This window comes from Lolium perenne, chromosome 3 (genome assembly GCF_019359855.2).
Source record: "Lolium perenne isolate Kyuss_39 chromosome 3, Kyuss_2.0, whole genome shotgun sequence".
NCBI classification, from domain to species: Eukaryota; Viridiplantae; Streptophyta; class Magnoliopsida; order Poales; family Poaceae; genus Lolium; species Lolium perenne.
The window spans coordinates 167,812,142-167,825,345 of NC_067246.2; the positions used below are offsets into that span (position 1 = coordinate 167,812,142).

Consider the following 13,204-nt stretch of genomic DNA (forward strand, 5'->3'; position numbering starts at 1 on the left):
ACGACGTTATCATCCCTATATGTGCACACTAAGTCGGCCTCCAATCTTCAATAGTTGTTGTTGGAGATACGTGAGACTTCATAAAAAGTTGATCCATCTTCGACATCGAGTCTCCGGGTCTGAGTTGGGGACATCGCATAAATATGTAGGTTTGAAGTGGATGAGACAATAGAGTAAGAATTTTCACACATTTTAATAAAGCGGAGAGATAAGAATTTAGAAGCTTTGAAGAAATAAGAGGAGTAGAAGCTATGCTTCCGACTAAAGAAAAAATTTGTTTCGTAAATAGTTTTTCCCAAATACTTCTTTCCTAACTAACGTCCATGCTAACTAAGGTCTCCTACAGTCAGGATAGCTGCGATACCGGCTACTGTGGGGACCCCGGACTAGCTGTCCGAAATTCCCTGTTATGTATACAGTTCACGATCCCATGATCAGTGCGCCGTGAACACATAACCGAACTGATATCAAATTACACCATCCATTACAAAGCGGAATAAGAAAATTACAACATGGTCACATGACCGATACTTACATAATAGCCTCGAAGGGCCTAACTAAACATCAGAGTAGCATCATCACTTCAGCATCGCAGTACCCAAGTCATCTGCCATAACCCTACAGGCAACTGACTGGGAAGACGTTCCTAGCTCGCATAGACGTCGTCAACTCCTTCTTCATCCATCGTGTTCCTCCAAGTCTGGCCAAGTAAATAGCCAGGGACAAAGCCGTGAGTACATTTGGAATTGTACTCGCAAACCATCAAGAAGGTACTTTGCAAGAGTGCAAGATAACAAATGCTAATCTAAGATGACAAGAGGGAAGAGCTAATTTCTCCAGTGGAAATAGCATGAAGAAGAGAAGTAGTTTCTCTTGTGGATATAGCATATGAAAGAGTAATAGTTTCTCTTGTGGATGTAGCATCCCAACATCACAGTTGAAGGGGACACTAAGAAGATCATATGACATCTCTATATCTTTGTTGAAGAAGATACTTCAAAAGAGTTCCTATGACATCTCTATATCTTTGTTGAAGAAGTTACTTCAAAAGAGTTCCACAACATAAAACACTAGGATGGGGTAACCCAATTTTATTTATCCTTCCCGACCATCTCCATATGGTCGACACATCCTTTCCCGTACCCTTCCGGTACTTCAAAACAAGTTCTTTCCTTTCCTTTGTCAAACAATTTTGTAAAACAAAACTCATCAGGCTAAGCAACAGCCATTCCAACCGTCCATGACCGCGGACACGGCTATTCAAATAGATTTGGCTCTGCAGAGTTTGCACACTTTCCCCACAAGATCCGCGAGTTCATCATGTGGGCATCATCCCCGCATATCAACTATGCCATGACAAAAACTCGGACATAGCCTTTCGCCTATTCGTCTTAGCACGGGATCCTACCCTGTGGAGTATGTACCTCCCCGGCACCGTGGCAGCTCACCTCACTTTGAGCGTGGCTCCACCGCCAAGCCAGGAGACCCATAGTGTCTTCCGGACGCGTCAGCCCCGAAGGCCTCCCGTTATACTATTGTCTCCACCAACGACAATCCGGATTCAGGGGTAACCTTACCCTTATATAGTTGTGCGGTGTCCCATGTTAAGAAGAACAAACTACGAGCTAAGCCCCGTCCCACTCCAGGGTAATGTGGTTGCGCGGGTTAATTGTCACGGGTGAATACTTAGACGCCAAAGTTTTGGAAAACAAGATTTTCTTTCCAACCATCTTTGCCAAGATCCTTTCCTTTCATAAACACACACTTGGGTAAGTCCAACTCACCCAAGGTTTTCATAAAACATTTACAACAAGGTAAGCCTTGAGGGGTTCCCAACCTAAAGTTTCATGAGTTGAACTACTATTGCACTACGGCCGAGATGAGAGTCATCACGCCATAGATGGTGTGAAAAGGAGTAATGGAGTGGATCATACTTGCTTAAGGTAAGCATGTACTATGACCACACAAGGAGGATTATACTTTCAGATTTGTGGTGCTAAATATACAACTTAGATAGTGGATTATCACTATCCAACATACTCTCCAATGGGTACACGGCATACTCCTCTCAAGTTGAGAATACACCAAGATCATGACATTGATACCTCTATACTACAAAAGTGGTGGGTGTAGTGTAAGTCATTATCTTGAGATGGAACATGCTCAAGTCGAGCATACAAGATAACCAAGAGGAATAGCACGGCCATGATACCATGCATCCCATAATCACAAAGACAATAGTGGAGTATCACCACTAGGAGTACTCCACTAGCAACCATACATATATGACAATAATAAGGAGAACAACACACATAGAACCAAGGTGCTTTGGACATCAACAAATGACATCCAACTAGACACCAAATCAGAGGTCAAAAGATGGCTTGCCTTGGCTTATTTGTCCCTGTACTTCTTCAACTCCATCAATATAAGAATTCCAACAATATAAATAATCTTCTCATCCGATTCCACTTCTTCTTCTTCTCCGGAATTGTTCGCATCTATCACCAGAAAATATAAAAGGAACACAATCAATCACATTGCATCAACAAGACAACATTCAACAATCAACAACTAACCATGCAGCCAAGGTATAACATACTAAAGACCTATAGACACCACAAAACAATTTTTAAGAGTTTTAATTTAGAAAACCCCATTTAATTACCTAGTAAAGGTATGAGTGCATCACAACTTAGCAATTGCCTCTCTCGGTTATCACCATGGTATAAACCAAATATCCCCTGGTAGATAACATCATAAAGATGACAAGTGCATTAGTTTGGCAACAAAAACATTCACATTATAATTTGAAACATTTTTGGAAAAGCGGGCAATCATTCTCCCTATTTTAAGAAGCTTACATAACACTACACAAGAATAGGAGCAAATGATATGCCCCACCATTTGAAGACTTAAGCAAAACAAAAGAGCTAAAGTTAAATTGCAGAGGTTTTGTTTTGCAAGCATAAAACAAAGGTTGCCCATCTCTACTAAAAAGAGTTGGTCAAGGGTTTTAAATAAACCGAAAAGTTTTGCTTCAACAATGCATGTCACACATAAACATTACTAACAGCAACAAATATGTATTAACAGAGACTAATAATATTTTTCCTATATAGCCAGTACTAATACAAGACTAACCCAATTGGAATCACACAAAAATATTAAACCTACAATTTTAGGAATTTCTTTGAATCTGACTGTACAGAAAACAAGATTTGTAAGCCATAAATCATAGAAACATCCTAAAAATATGAGGCCACTGGCATTCGAAAGATATTTAAACAGAGATTCACACACAATTGGACTTGGGTTCAAATTGTTTCTGAAACTCTCACAATTGGATTTACAAGTTTACAGCATGCTTTCACCATTTGCTTTAACTATGGAGTTGCAGAACAGATAAAGGTTTGAATCTTGTTTGAGATGATTAAGAAAACATTCAGTAATCCTACAGAATTGGAATCACACAATTAGGTTCAAAAATGGATTTTTGATTATTTAAAAGCTAACAGCCATGTCTGCAGAACACACAGAACAAGTTTAATTCATAAAAAATCTTACACAAATCATAAAAATATGAGGTCAGCTGCATCTGAAAGGTATTGAATAGGTGGTTCTTACCCAATTGGTTTCATTCAAAAATTCGCTTCCAAGCTCCTGGTTTAATTCGACAAAGTCAGATCTGACCAGATCTTGATCTGTGAACCATTTCAATTTCAGGAGGTCATTTGAAGTGAAACCAACGCCAAAATGAAGGTACTGGAGAGGGATTTCACCCACAGTTGTGTTTGCTCAAAAAGGTTTTGTAAAAAGGAAGAAATCTAACAAACAGTGATTCTGCATGTTTGCAGAACTTTATTTACCATGCAAAATCCGTAACGAATTTGAGGATGATACCAACGCCAAGTTGTAGATCTTTTCAATACCTATCTGAGAAACTTTGAATCACTCGATTTGGATCTGCACACGAGATTTGGCGGATTTTACAAGATCGTACCAGAATCTGAAACAGCAAGATAGCAGAAATTACAGCAAGATTTTGGACGAACTTTGGTCAAGAGCTTCAGATCTGAGGATAGCTCAACCTTCTCCATGCTTGGACCAACATGCACCTGCATCAAGATCCAATCTTGTGAGAGGAGAAAGGAGAAATAGGGCTGGATTCAACTAGGGTTAGGGGAGAAGAGAGTGAGAGGGATGCTCTCATGGTGAGGATGAGCTTGATGGAGGAGGGAAGCTTCATCTAGGTGCCTTTCCATGGCCATGGCCGGCCATGGTAGCTAGGTGGAGCAGGATTTCGTGGGGGAGAGGTATGAGAGGGGTGTGAGTGAGTGGTGGAAGGAGTGGAGAGTCAAAAATGAGAAGCAAAGGAGGAGGGGGTGGCCGGCCAAGCTCCTTTTATAGAGGGAGGATGGTTGGCTGCCTCCTCATTGATTGGGCTGGTTGGGAGGCTGCTCATTTAGTGATTGGGTTAGGTGGGAGGCAAGGCTTGTAAGAGAAGAAAGTGGAGATGAAGAAATTTCAGCTCATGCATGCCAAGAGCTTGGCATGGCCGGCTACTTCTTGATATTACAAGAGGACAAGCAAAGTGCAATACCATTTCATGCATGTCGGCCAAAGTTGAGTGTAGGGGATGATTAGCCAAAAGTGGCTTGGGGATGTATTCAAATTTGGGAAAGAGGTGACAATAAACATTGGTGCCCATGTTGAGAAATAAAGTACTTTGATCAAATTGTCAATTTGGCCAAGAGTTGATGGTGGTGATGATGGTTTAGATAATGGTAGAGCAAGGCTAAGAGAGATGGGGAGTGAAGTAACCATATACTCACAAGGATGAATATATTGACATAAATCATCAATTCAAGAGGTCAAGGTGATGATGGAAAGAAATGGAGGAGTGAGGTATGTATGATGAAATATAAGTTGCTCTTCAAATAAGAGGTCAATTGGGATTGATTGGAAAGTATCAAATGGTCATCCATTTGATCAAGAATTGGAGAATGGAGGGGATTCAATGTGGTAGATCAGAGAGATACACAAGATGTGCAAGAGTTGTCATTTGAAATAGAACTCAATTGAAAAGTATTTGAAACACCTCAATTGTCTAAAGACAATTGGGAATGAACTCAAGTGGAATGGAGTTTGAAAATGTTGAGAGAACTAGTTGGAACATAGAAGTTCAAAATGTTCTACTTACTTTCTCAAGTGAAGTAGAGTTTTCTCAAATTTAAAGTAATCAAGAAATGGTATAGGTACCATAAACAAGCCTTTTGTTAAAAAATAAGGCAAGATAGAAAATAATGTTTTAGAAATCAGCACTTGGTAGAAATGGGATGAGAAACAAAACCCATTTCAGTTTCTTGTTTTCTTTGAAGAATTATCTTGAAAAGATTTAATAAGACTTAGAAGTAGTTTTGTGATCAAAACTAGAGAAGGAAAAACAATAGGATTTTTGAGAGAGAAAACTAATTTAGGGAGAAGTGTTCTCAAGGGTAGATGATGGCTACAAAATGTACCCACCATTCCCACTCTTGGTTTTGTGAAGATTAAACTTGAATAAAAACAAGAGGTAAAATTGAAGGAAGTGATCTAGTGTTGAATCATTGAATAGGGTACAAGATCAAGTTGAATATATGAGCTGCAAGGATAGACTGAGACATGCAAGATGTGGAGGTTGAAGAGGGTGTTGCATAGATGAGATCCATGCATTGAAGTCAACAATAACAGTTGTGGGTGCTTAGAGATCAATTGCCAAAGTCTGGACATTTTAATCCTGTCAACACAGATGGTCGACATGGCCTCAAAACCAACAAGGATGAGTGGGTATAAGAGAGGGATGTAGCTAGGGGAAGATGATCCCAAGTTTTGAATTTAGGATGATTGAGCTAGGTTGTACCACAAGGAGAAAAATCAAGAAGGCACACTCAGGTTGCCATCAGGGGAAGAGTTTGATGTAGTAAAAAGGAAAACAACTTTTCCTAGGACACACATGTGTTTTATTAGGTGAGTTGTTGGTTTTACCACTAGAGGTGTTGTTCTAAGAGGTGGCTCAAGACAAAACTCAACAAGAAAAACAAGACAATACATCTATCAACAGATCAAAGCAATTCATCTTAACAGACAGATCAAGGCAATTCATCTTAATTAGTCTATAGAAAAAGTTTTTGTTCCCCCTAATTTTTGCATTAAGGACAATTAATCAAGGTTGCAAAAGGTGGGGTGTTACATGAATCATTTGGCGCTTGCAAATCTTTTCTAAAAGAGAATGACTAAAATACCGTTCATAGGCCAAGAGTTGAACAGGCAACTAACTTAGTGAAAACATACATGATGATGTATGTGGTTCACTGGACATAGTTGTGTGCGGGAGATTCTTCTACTTCATGAAAACTTTAAACAATGAATTGAGTATATATATGTGGATATATTCGATAAGGAAAAAGTTTGAAACATTTGAATAGATTCAAATAAATTTCAGCATGAAGTGGAAATCATCGTAATAGAAAAGTCAAATACCTATGATTGGATCATAGTGGAAATATTTGAATTACTAGTATTAGCGAACATCTAAGAGAGTTATGAAATTATTCTACAACTCACGTTTCTTGGAGTATCATAGTAATGATGAAGTATCCGAGAGATGTATCCAAACCTTGTTGGGTCAATGATGAGATAAAATATTAATGCCATTATAATTTTTGTGGATTATGCTTTAGAGACTGCCGCTTTTACACTAAAATAGAGCATCATCATGATCCGTTGAAATGACACCATACAAGTTATGGCATGGGTATAAACCCTAATAGTCCTTTCTTTAAATTTTGGTCTAAGAGTTTACAACCAAAAATGGATGAATGTCTTTGTTGGTTATCCCAAAGAATTGATTGGGAATTCTTTCCACTATGAAGTAAAAGACAAAAGTGTTTGTTAATGTTACTTGCTTATTTCCAAGAAATTGTTTTCTAGCGAAGTATTTGAGTGGGAGGACAATAGAACTTAATAAGGTTTATGAACCTGAGCATAATGATCAGAGTAGCGCAGCATCGGAGATGGTTCCGGAAGCGGCCACGACGATCATGGCTTCCATGACTACAAAGTGTTTTTAGCCATGGAGATCGAAGTACTTATTGAACCTTATAGGTGTGGTTTACTTTGTGATCAAATAAATGATTTGTGGACAAAGGATTGATTTTGAACAATGATAAACCAACTACAAACAAAGAAGTTATGATGGGCCCTGACTCCGTTAAGATGGCTATACGCCATGAAATCCATGATAGATGAATACTTTTTGAAAGTAAATGGATCTATAAAATTGATGGACTTGGATGGAATATCCTTGAAGAAGCTCGATTTGTCGAAAAGATGTTTACGACAAAGTTCAAAAGGTTGACTACGATAAGATTAGATCTTCCGTAGCAATGCTTATAGTCTATGTGGATTATTCTAGTAATCGCTACATATTTCTTTTATGAGATATGCTAGTAGGATGGCAAAATACATTACTTAGCAGAAGTGTGTATTAAAGGTGTATACAAGATACAACCAAGAGTTTTGCTAGTCCATGGAATACTAGATAGGTATACGAACTTCAATTGGATGAATTAAGTATCGTGGAGTTGGAATCTTCACCAGATGAAATAATCAAAGAGTTTTTGATTTCATCAGAGACGATGAAGAGGCTTGCATTTGCAAGAAATTAAGTGGGAGCGCTGAGACATATTTATAATACTTTATGTAGATGACATATAGTTGGTTATAAATGATGTAATTATATACTTGATTAAAAGATTTCATTGAGAAATTAACTTCAATGAAAGGATATGGACGGAAACAAATTTAGTGTCAAGATCTATGAAGATAGATTGAAACACATAATAAGTTTAAGTCAAAGTACATAGAATGGATATTGAAGTAGTTCAATATAGAAATATTAAGAAAATATTCTTGTCATGTGAAGGTTTAACAAGACTTGAGTGTATCTGACACTCAATGAGTAAAAACACATGAGTGATTATAGATCACGAATAATATGTACACAATCAGATGTCGTGTGCTCTAAATGTGTTATGAGCATGTATCAGAATGATTCATGTGATGATCATTGAAAAACAGTAAGAATATTCTTGAGTACTTAAGAAGAACCAAGGATATATATATATATAGTTTTGTATGGAGAAATGACAAACAAATCGCTGTAAGGTGTTGCACCGATATTTGTTTTGTCACATATAAAAATAAAATTTCAATCTCAAATTAGAATAAGTGTGTTTAAAAGGTAGCACAATGAGCTAGAAGTTGTCTATGCTAGATTTAGAAGAGTTCTAAATATTGTGACGGATTCTACAAATGAAGGCAGAGTATGTCATTGTTTTGACAATGACTGAGGATGTTAAGTCAAGAGGTTCTTTGAAAACTTGGTGTAGTTCCGATAGTGTCAGAACTTTGAAGCTATATTGTGTGTGACAATATTAGTGACATATTTCAGACCGCGGAATTAAGGTTCCACCAAAAGACCAAACATATTTAATGCCGACTCATTTAGAAAATGAGTGATGCGTTGAGACACAAATGAATTGCAAAATACATACGTTTCTGAGCATGTCAGATCCGTTGACTAAAACTTCTCCCGTGAGCGAAACATGATAAAGCACCGGAAGGTCAAGGTGTTATATCTTTACATATGTAAACTAGATTATTGACTCTAGTGCAAGTGGGAGACTGTTGGAGATATGCCCAAGAGGCAATAATAAAATAGTTATTATAATATATCTTTGTGTTTATGATAATGTTTACATACCATGCTATAATTGTATTAACCGAAACATTGATACATGTGTGTTATGTGAATAACAAGGAGTCCCTAGTAAACCTCTTGTATAACTAGCTTGTTGATTAATAGATGATCATGGTTTCGTGATCATGAACATTGGATGTTATTAATAACAAGGTTATGTCATTATATGAATGATGTAATGGACACACCCAATTAAGCGTAGCATAAGATCACGTCCTTAAGTTATTTGCTATAAGCTTTCGATACATAGTTACCTAGTCCTTTCGACCATGAGATCATGTAAATCACTTATACCGGAAAGGTACTTTGATTACATCAAACGCCACTACGTAAATGGGTGGTTATAAAGGTGGGATTAAGTATCTGGAAAGTATGAGTTGAGGCATATGGATCAACAGTGGGATTTGTCCATCCCGGTGACGGATAGATATACTCTGGGCCCTCTCGGTGGAATGTCGTCTAATAGTTTGCAAGCATATGAATGGTTCATAAGAGACCACATACCACGGTACGAGTAAAGAGTACTTGTCATGAGACGAGGTTGAACGAGGTATAGAGATACCGATGATCAAACTTCGGACAAGTAAAATATCGCGTGACAAAGGGAATCGGTATCGTATGTAAATGGTTCAGTCGATCACTAAAGTCATCGTTGAATATGTGGGAGCCATTATGGATCTCCAGATCCCGCTATTGGTTATTGGTCAGAGAGAGGTCTCAACCATGTCTGCATAGTTCGCGAACCGTAGGGTGACACACTTAACGTTTGATGTCGTTTAAGTAGATATGGAATATGGAATGGAGTTTGAAGTTTTGTTCGGAGTCTCGGATGGGATCCAGGACATCACGAGGAGGTCCGGAATGGTTCGGAGAATAAGATTCATATATAGGAAGTCATATTCCAAGTTTGGAAATGATCCGGTGCATTTATGGCAGGTTCTAGAAGGTTCTAGAAAAGTCCGGAATAAATCACCATGGAAAGTGGAGTCCCGGAGGGACTCCACCTTGCATGGCCAGCCAAACCCTTAGGGGTGGAGTCCCAGGTGGACTCCACCATAGGTGGCCGGCCACCCCACCTAAGGGAAAGGTGGGAGTCCCACCTTGGGTAGGACTCCCCCCTTGAGTAGGTTTCCCACCTATGGGAGGTTTTGTTGTTGGGGTCTTATTCGAAGACTTGGACTACAACTCTTGGGGATTTCCACCTATATAATGAGGAGGAGAGGGAGGGGGCAGCCACTCTTGGCCGCACCACCTAGGGCTGCCCATGGCCGGCGCCCTAGCCACCCCCTCTCCCCAAACCCTAGCCTCTCCTCCTCTACATAATACTCCCGCAGCGCATAGGCGAAGCCCTACCGGAGTTCTCCACCACCACCGCCACCATGCCGTCGTGCTACCGGGATTCCGAGGAGGATCTACTGCTTCCTCTGCCCGCTGGAACGGGGAGAAGGACGTCGTCATCAACACCGAACGTGTGACCGAGTACGGAGGTGCTGCCCGATTGTGGCACCGTCAAGATCTTCTACGCGCTTTTGAAAGCGGCAAGTGATCGTCTACCGCAGCAACGAGAGCTTCCTCTTGTAGGCTTTGGAAATCTTCAAGGGTTAGTCTTGTTCATCCTCTCGTTGCTCCCGTCTTCTAGATTGCATCTTGGCTTGGATTGCGTTCTCGCGGTAGGAAATTTTTTGTTTTCTATGCTACGAATCCCATCAACTAATAATAGGCCGGCATGTTAACATAGCAATTCGCAGATGGGATGGCCCAACAAGTAACAACGGTCTTCACGCACCTCGTCCCAACAAGACTATTGGGCCTTACTAGGCCCACATATATTATGTAGTGGACCGATCCACCAACTAAACGAGCTGGCCCACTTACTTATTGGGCCAGCCCAATTGCTTTAAGGTGGACCCCACTCACTAACTAGGCCGGTCCGGTAACAGGAAAGTGGGACCCTTGTGCTTATTGGGCTAGCCCACTTGCTTTAAGGTGGACCCCACTTACTAACTGGGCCAGCCCGATAATAGGATAGTGGGCCCACTTTTATTTTTGGGCCGGCGCACTAACTTATTCAGCCCATTTGCTTTATGGTGGATCCCACTTACTAACTGGGCCGACCCGATAAGAGGAAAGTGGGCCCCACATGCTTATTTGGCCGGCCCGTTTGCTTGTTGACCGGTCAAACAAAGGCATTTGGCCCGGCCCACATGCTCACTGGGCCGGCCCATTTATCCTATTGACCGGTCAAACGAAGACATTCGGCCCAGCCCACTTAACAAGTGGGTCGGCCCATTTATCGTGTTGACCGGTCAAACAAAGACATTCCCGGTCCACCTTTTCAGTGGGCCCGTCCAGCTATCCTTTGACTAGTCAAACGAAGGCATTCGGCCCGGCCCACGTGCTTAGTAGGCCGGCCAATTTAAGTTTTGACCAGTCAACCTTAGAGGTTAGGCCTGGCCCACGTACCTAATAGACCATCCTAGTTATATGCTTGACCGGTCAAACTAAATTAGGTGGCCCGGCCGGCAAACTAAATGGGCCACGTGGTTTCAGCTAGTTAACGGCGTTAACTGACAATTAACGGTCACTTGGCAGTTTGCATGACGTCAGCAGTCAACGGCCTCCCGAAAACACTTCTGCAACGGTCCGATTTTCCGTGGCGGATGGGCGCCCAAACGCGACGCAACGAAAAATCCGTTGTAGGCCTTTGCCTGACGCAGTTTGGACCACAGAACTCATATCATCGGCTTAGGCCCATAGGCGACGAAAAAAAGGGGTCATACCTGACGAAAATTGGACGTTGAGTATCAGAACTTTTCTTGTAGTGGAAGCGCCCTTTATCGAAAAAATATGACAAAATAGACTGCATATAGTGAAATTGATTTGGCTGATGCTAATCCATGTTGCATTTAGCCCATCCATATTTAATCCACCAAAGTAAATCGTATACTCTAGGATTCATATATCCGGGAAATTACATGGCGATCACAACTTATACTATTTGCACTAGGCATGCAATATAGGTGCATATGCATGTATTCATCACCAAATCTTAAATGATTCTTATTTGGTTGCACGGTGGACATATATTATACTCCCTCCATTCCTTTATATAGTGCCTATAGATTTTTGGCGTTTGTTTCAGAATATAAGGTTGTAGCTTAGCTTTTTTTCTATTACCCCTCCCATTCAGCTCCCAAATCGTTCATCTCCCAAAAATTGTTATGGTAAGTTAGAAAGATATGGATTTACCAAATTTTACGTTGATCTCAAATCGTTCAGCAAGGGGTCTTGTGTAAAAAATACTCTTGCGCTAATTTCCGTGCCAAAAAACAATAGGCACTATAGAATGGAATAGAGGGAGTATGTCATACTAGTGTTAATACAAATGAGAGAAAATATATACGTGCAACCATATACTGTACTTCAGTACTTGGTTATGCTACGCATGGGCATACTGCCACATGATGCTAGTATTAATACAAGTACGGTGAAACTTCATAAAAATATATTTATATTGCTAGCCTCATATAGTTTTCACAAATAATATGATAATCTTTACTATTAAATTGCAATAGGTGACTGGCTGGTGTTACAAATGGGCCAAAGAACGTTTTTCTGAGCCCAATATAACCCACACTTAAATCGCCCCGGATAACCAGGCCCACGATCTATGTACCCACAAACCAACATATTCGATCATGTAAGCATCCATCTATTAAAAAAAAGTACGTGCATCCATCTATTATCTACTACCGAGTAAATAACGAGCACAAACGCACGCAACCGAGCAACATGATTAACCGATTGAGTCCCGTATACTCGACAAATTTCTCAACTCGCCGTAATAGTTCCCACACTGGGCGCGTCGGGCTACCGCGGCCGGGCGAGTGGAGGAGTCGCGACTCCTTGGCCGTCAGGGCAGTCGGCATCGTGCATGACTGCTACGCAATTGCAGCATGCACAGGTTCGTGTGCCTCGCGCGGCCGTGATGAAGTTCGGCGTGTGTTCTTCGTATATTCGTATCATTCATCTGCTACAGGATGCGACGATTGTTTAGCCTTTGTGAGCCCATAAATAAACGATTATTTTGCTACAAGTTCGATGCACTTAGCGCTTTACCACTTAGCAGCCATGCCTAGGCATGATCGAACGAATATTCTTACAAGCGTGTGATGTAAAAACGTAATCCAAAGTCCAAACACGTTTAGTGTGTACATGTGCATCATGCAATGCATACACGTGCTTAGATTGTTCATAAATGGAAAAGACACTCTCATGGTGACCTAAGACTGTTCCAACTGGCGTAAAGTGCACGTCACATATGTTTCCGTTTTATGAGCATTTTAATGAGAGACATTTAAAGGACAAAGCATTTTCTCATTAAAGGACTGTGTTTGGCTA

The 13,204-nt window shown here is 40.5% G+C and overlaps 1 long non-coding RNA gene across 1 annotated transcript; it reads right to left on the reverse strand.

Moving 5' to 3' along the window:
- Window positions 1–373: 373 nt before the first annotated feature.
- On the reverse strand, window positions 374–4,345 carry LOC127323518 (uncharacterized). The gene is made up of 6 exons (XR_007865798.2): window positions 4,056–4,345; window positions 3,870–3,966; window positions 3,628–3,704; window positions 2,669–2,744; window positions 2,389–2,501; window positions 374–700 (listed from the first exon to the last, which is right to left on the reverse strand). It is a non-coding gene; the product is annotated as an uncharacterized lncRNA (long non-coding RNA).
- Window positions 4,346–13,204: the final 8,859 nt, after the last annotated feature.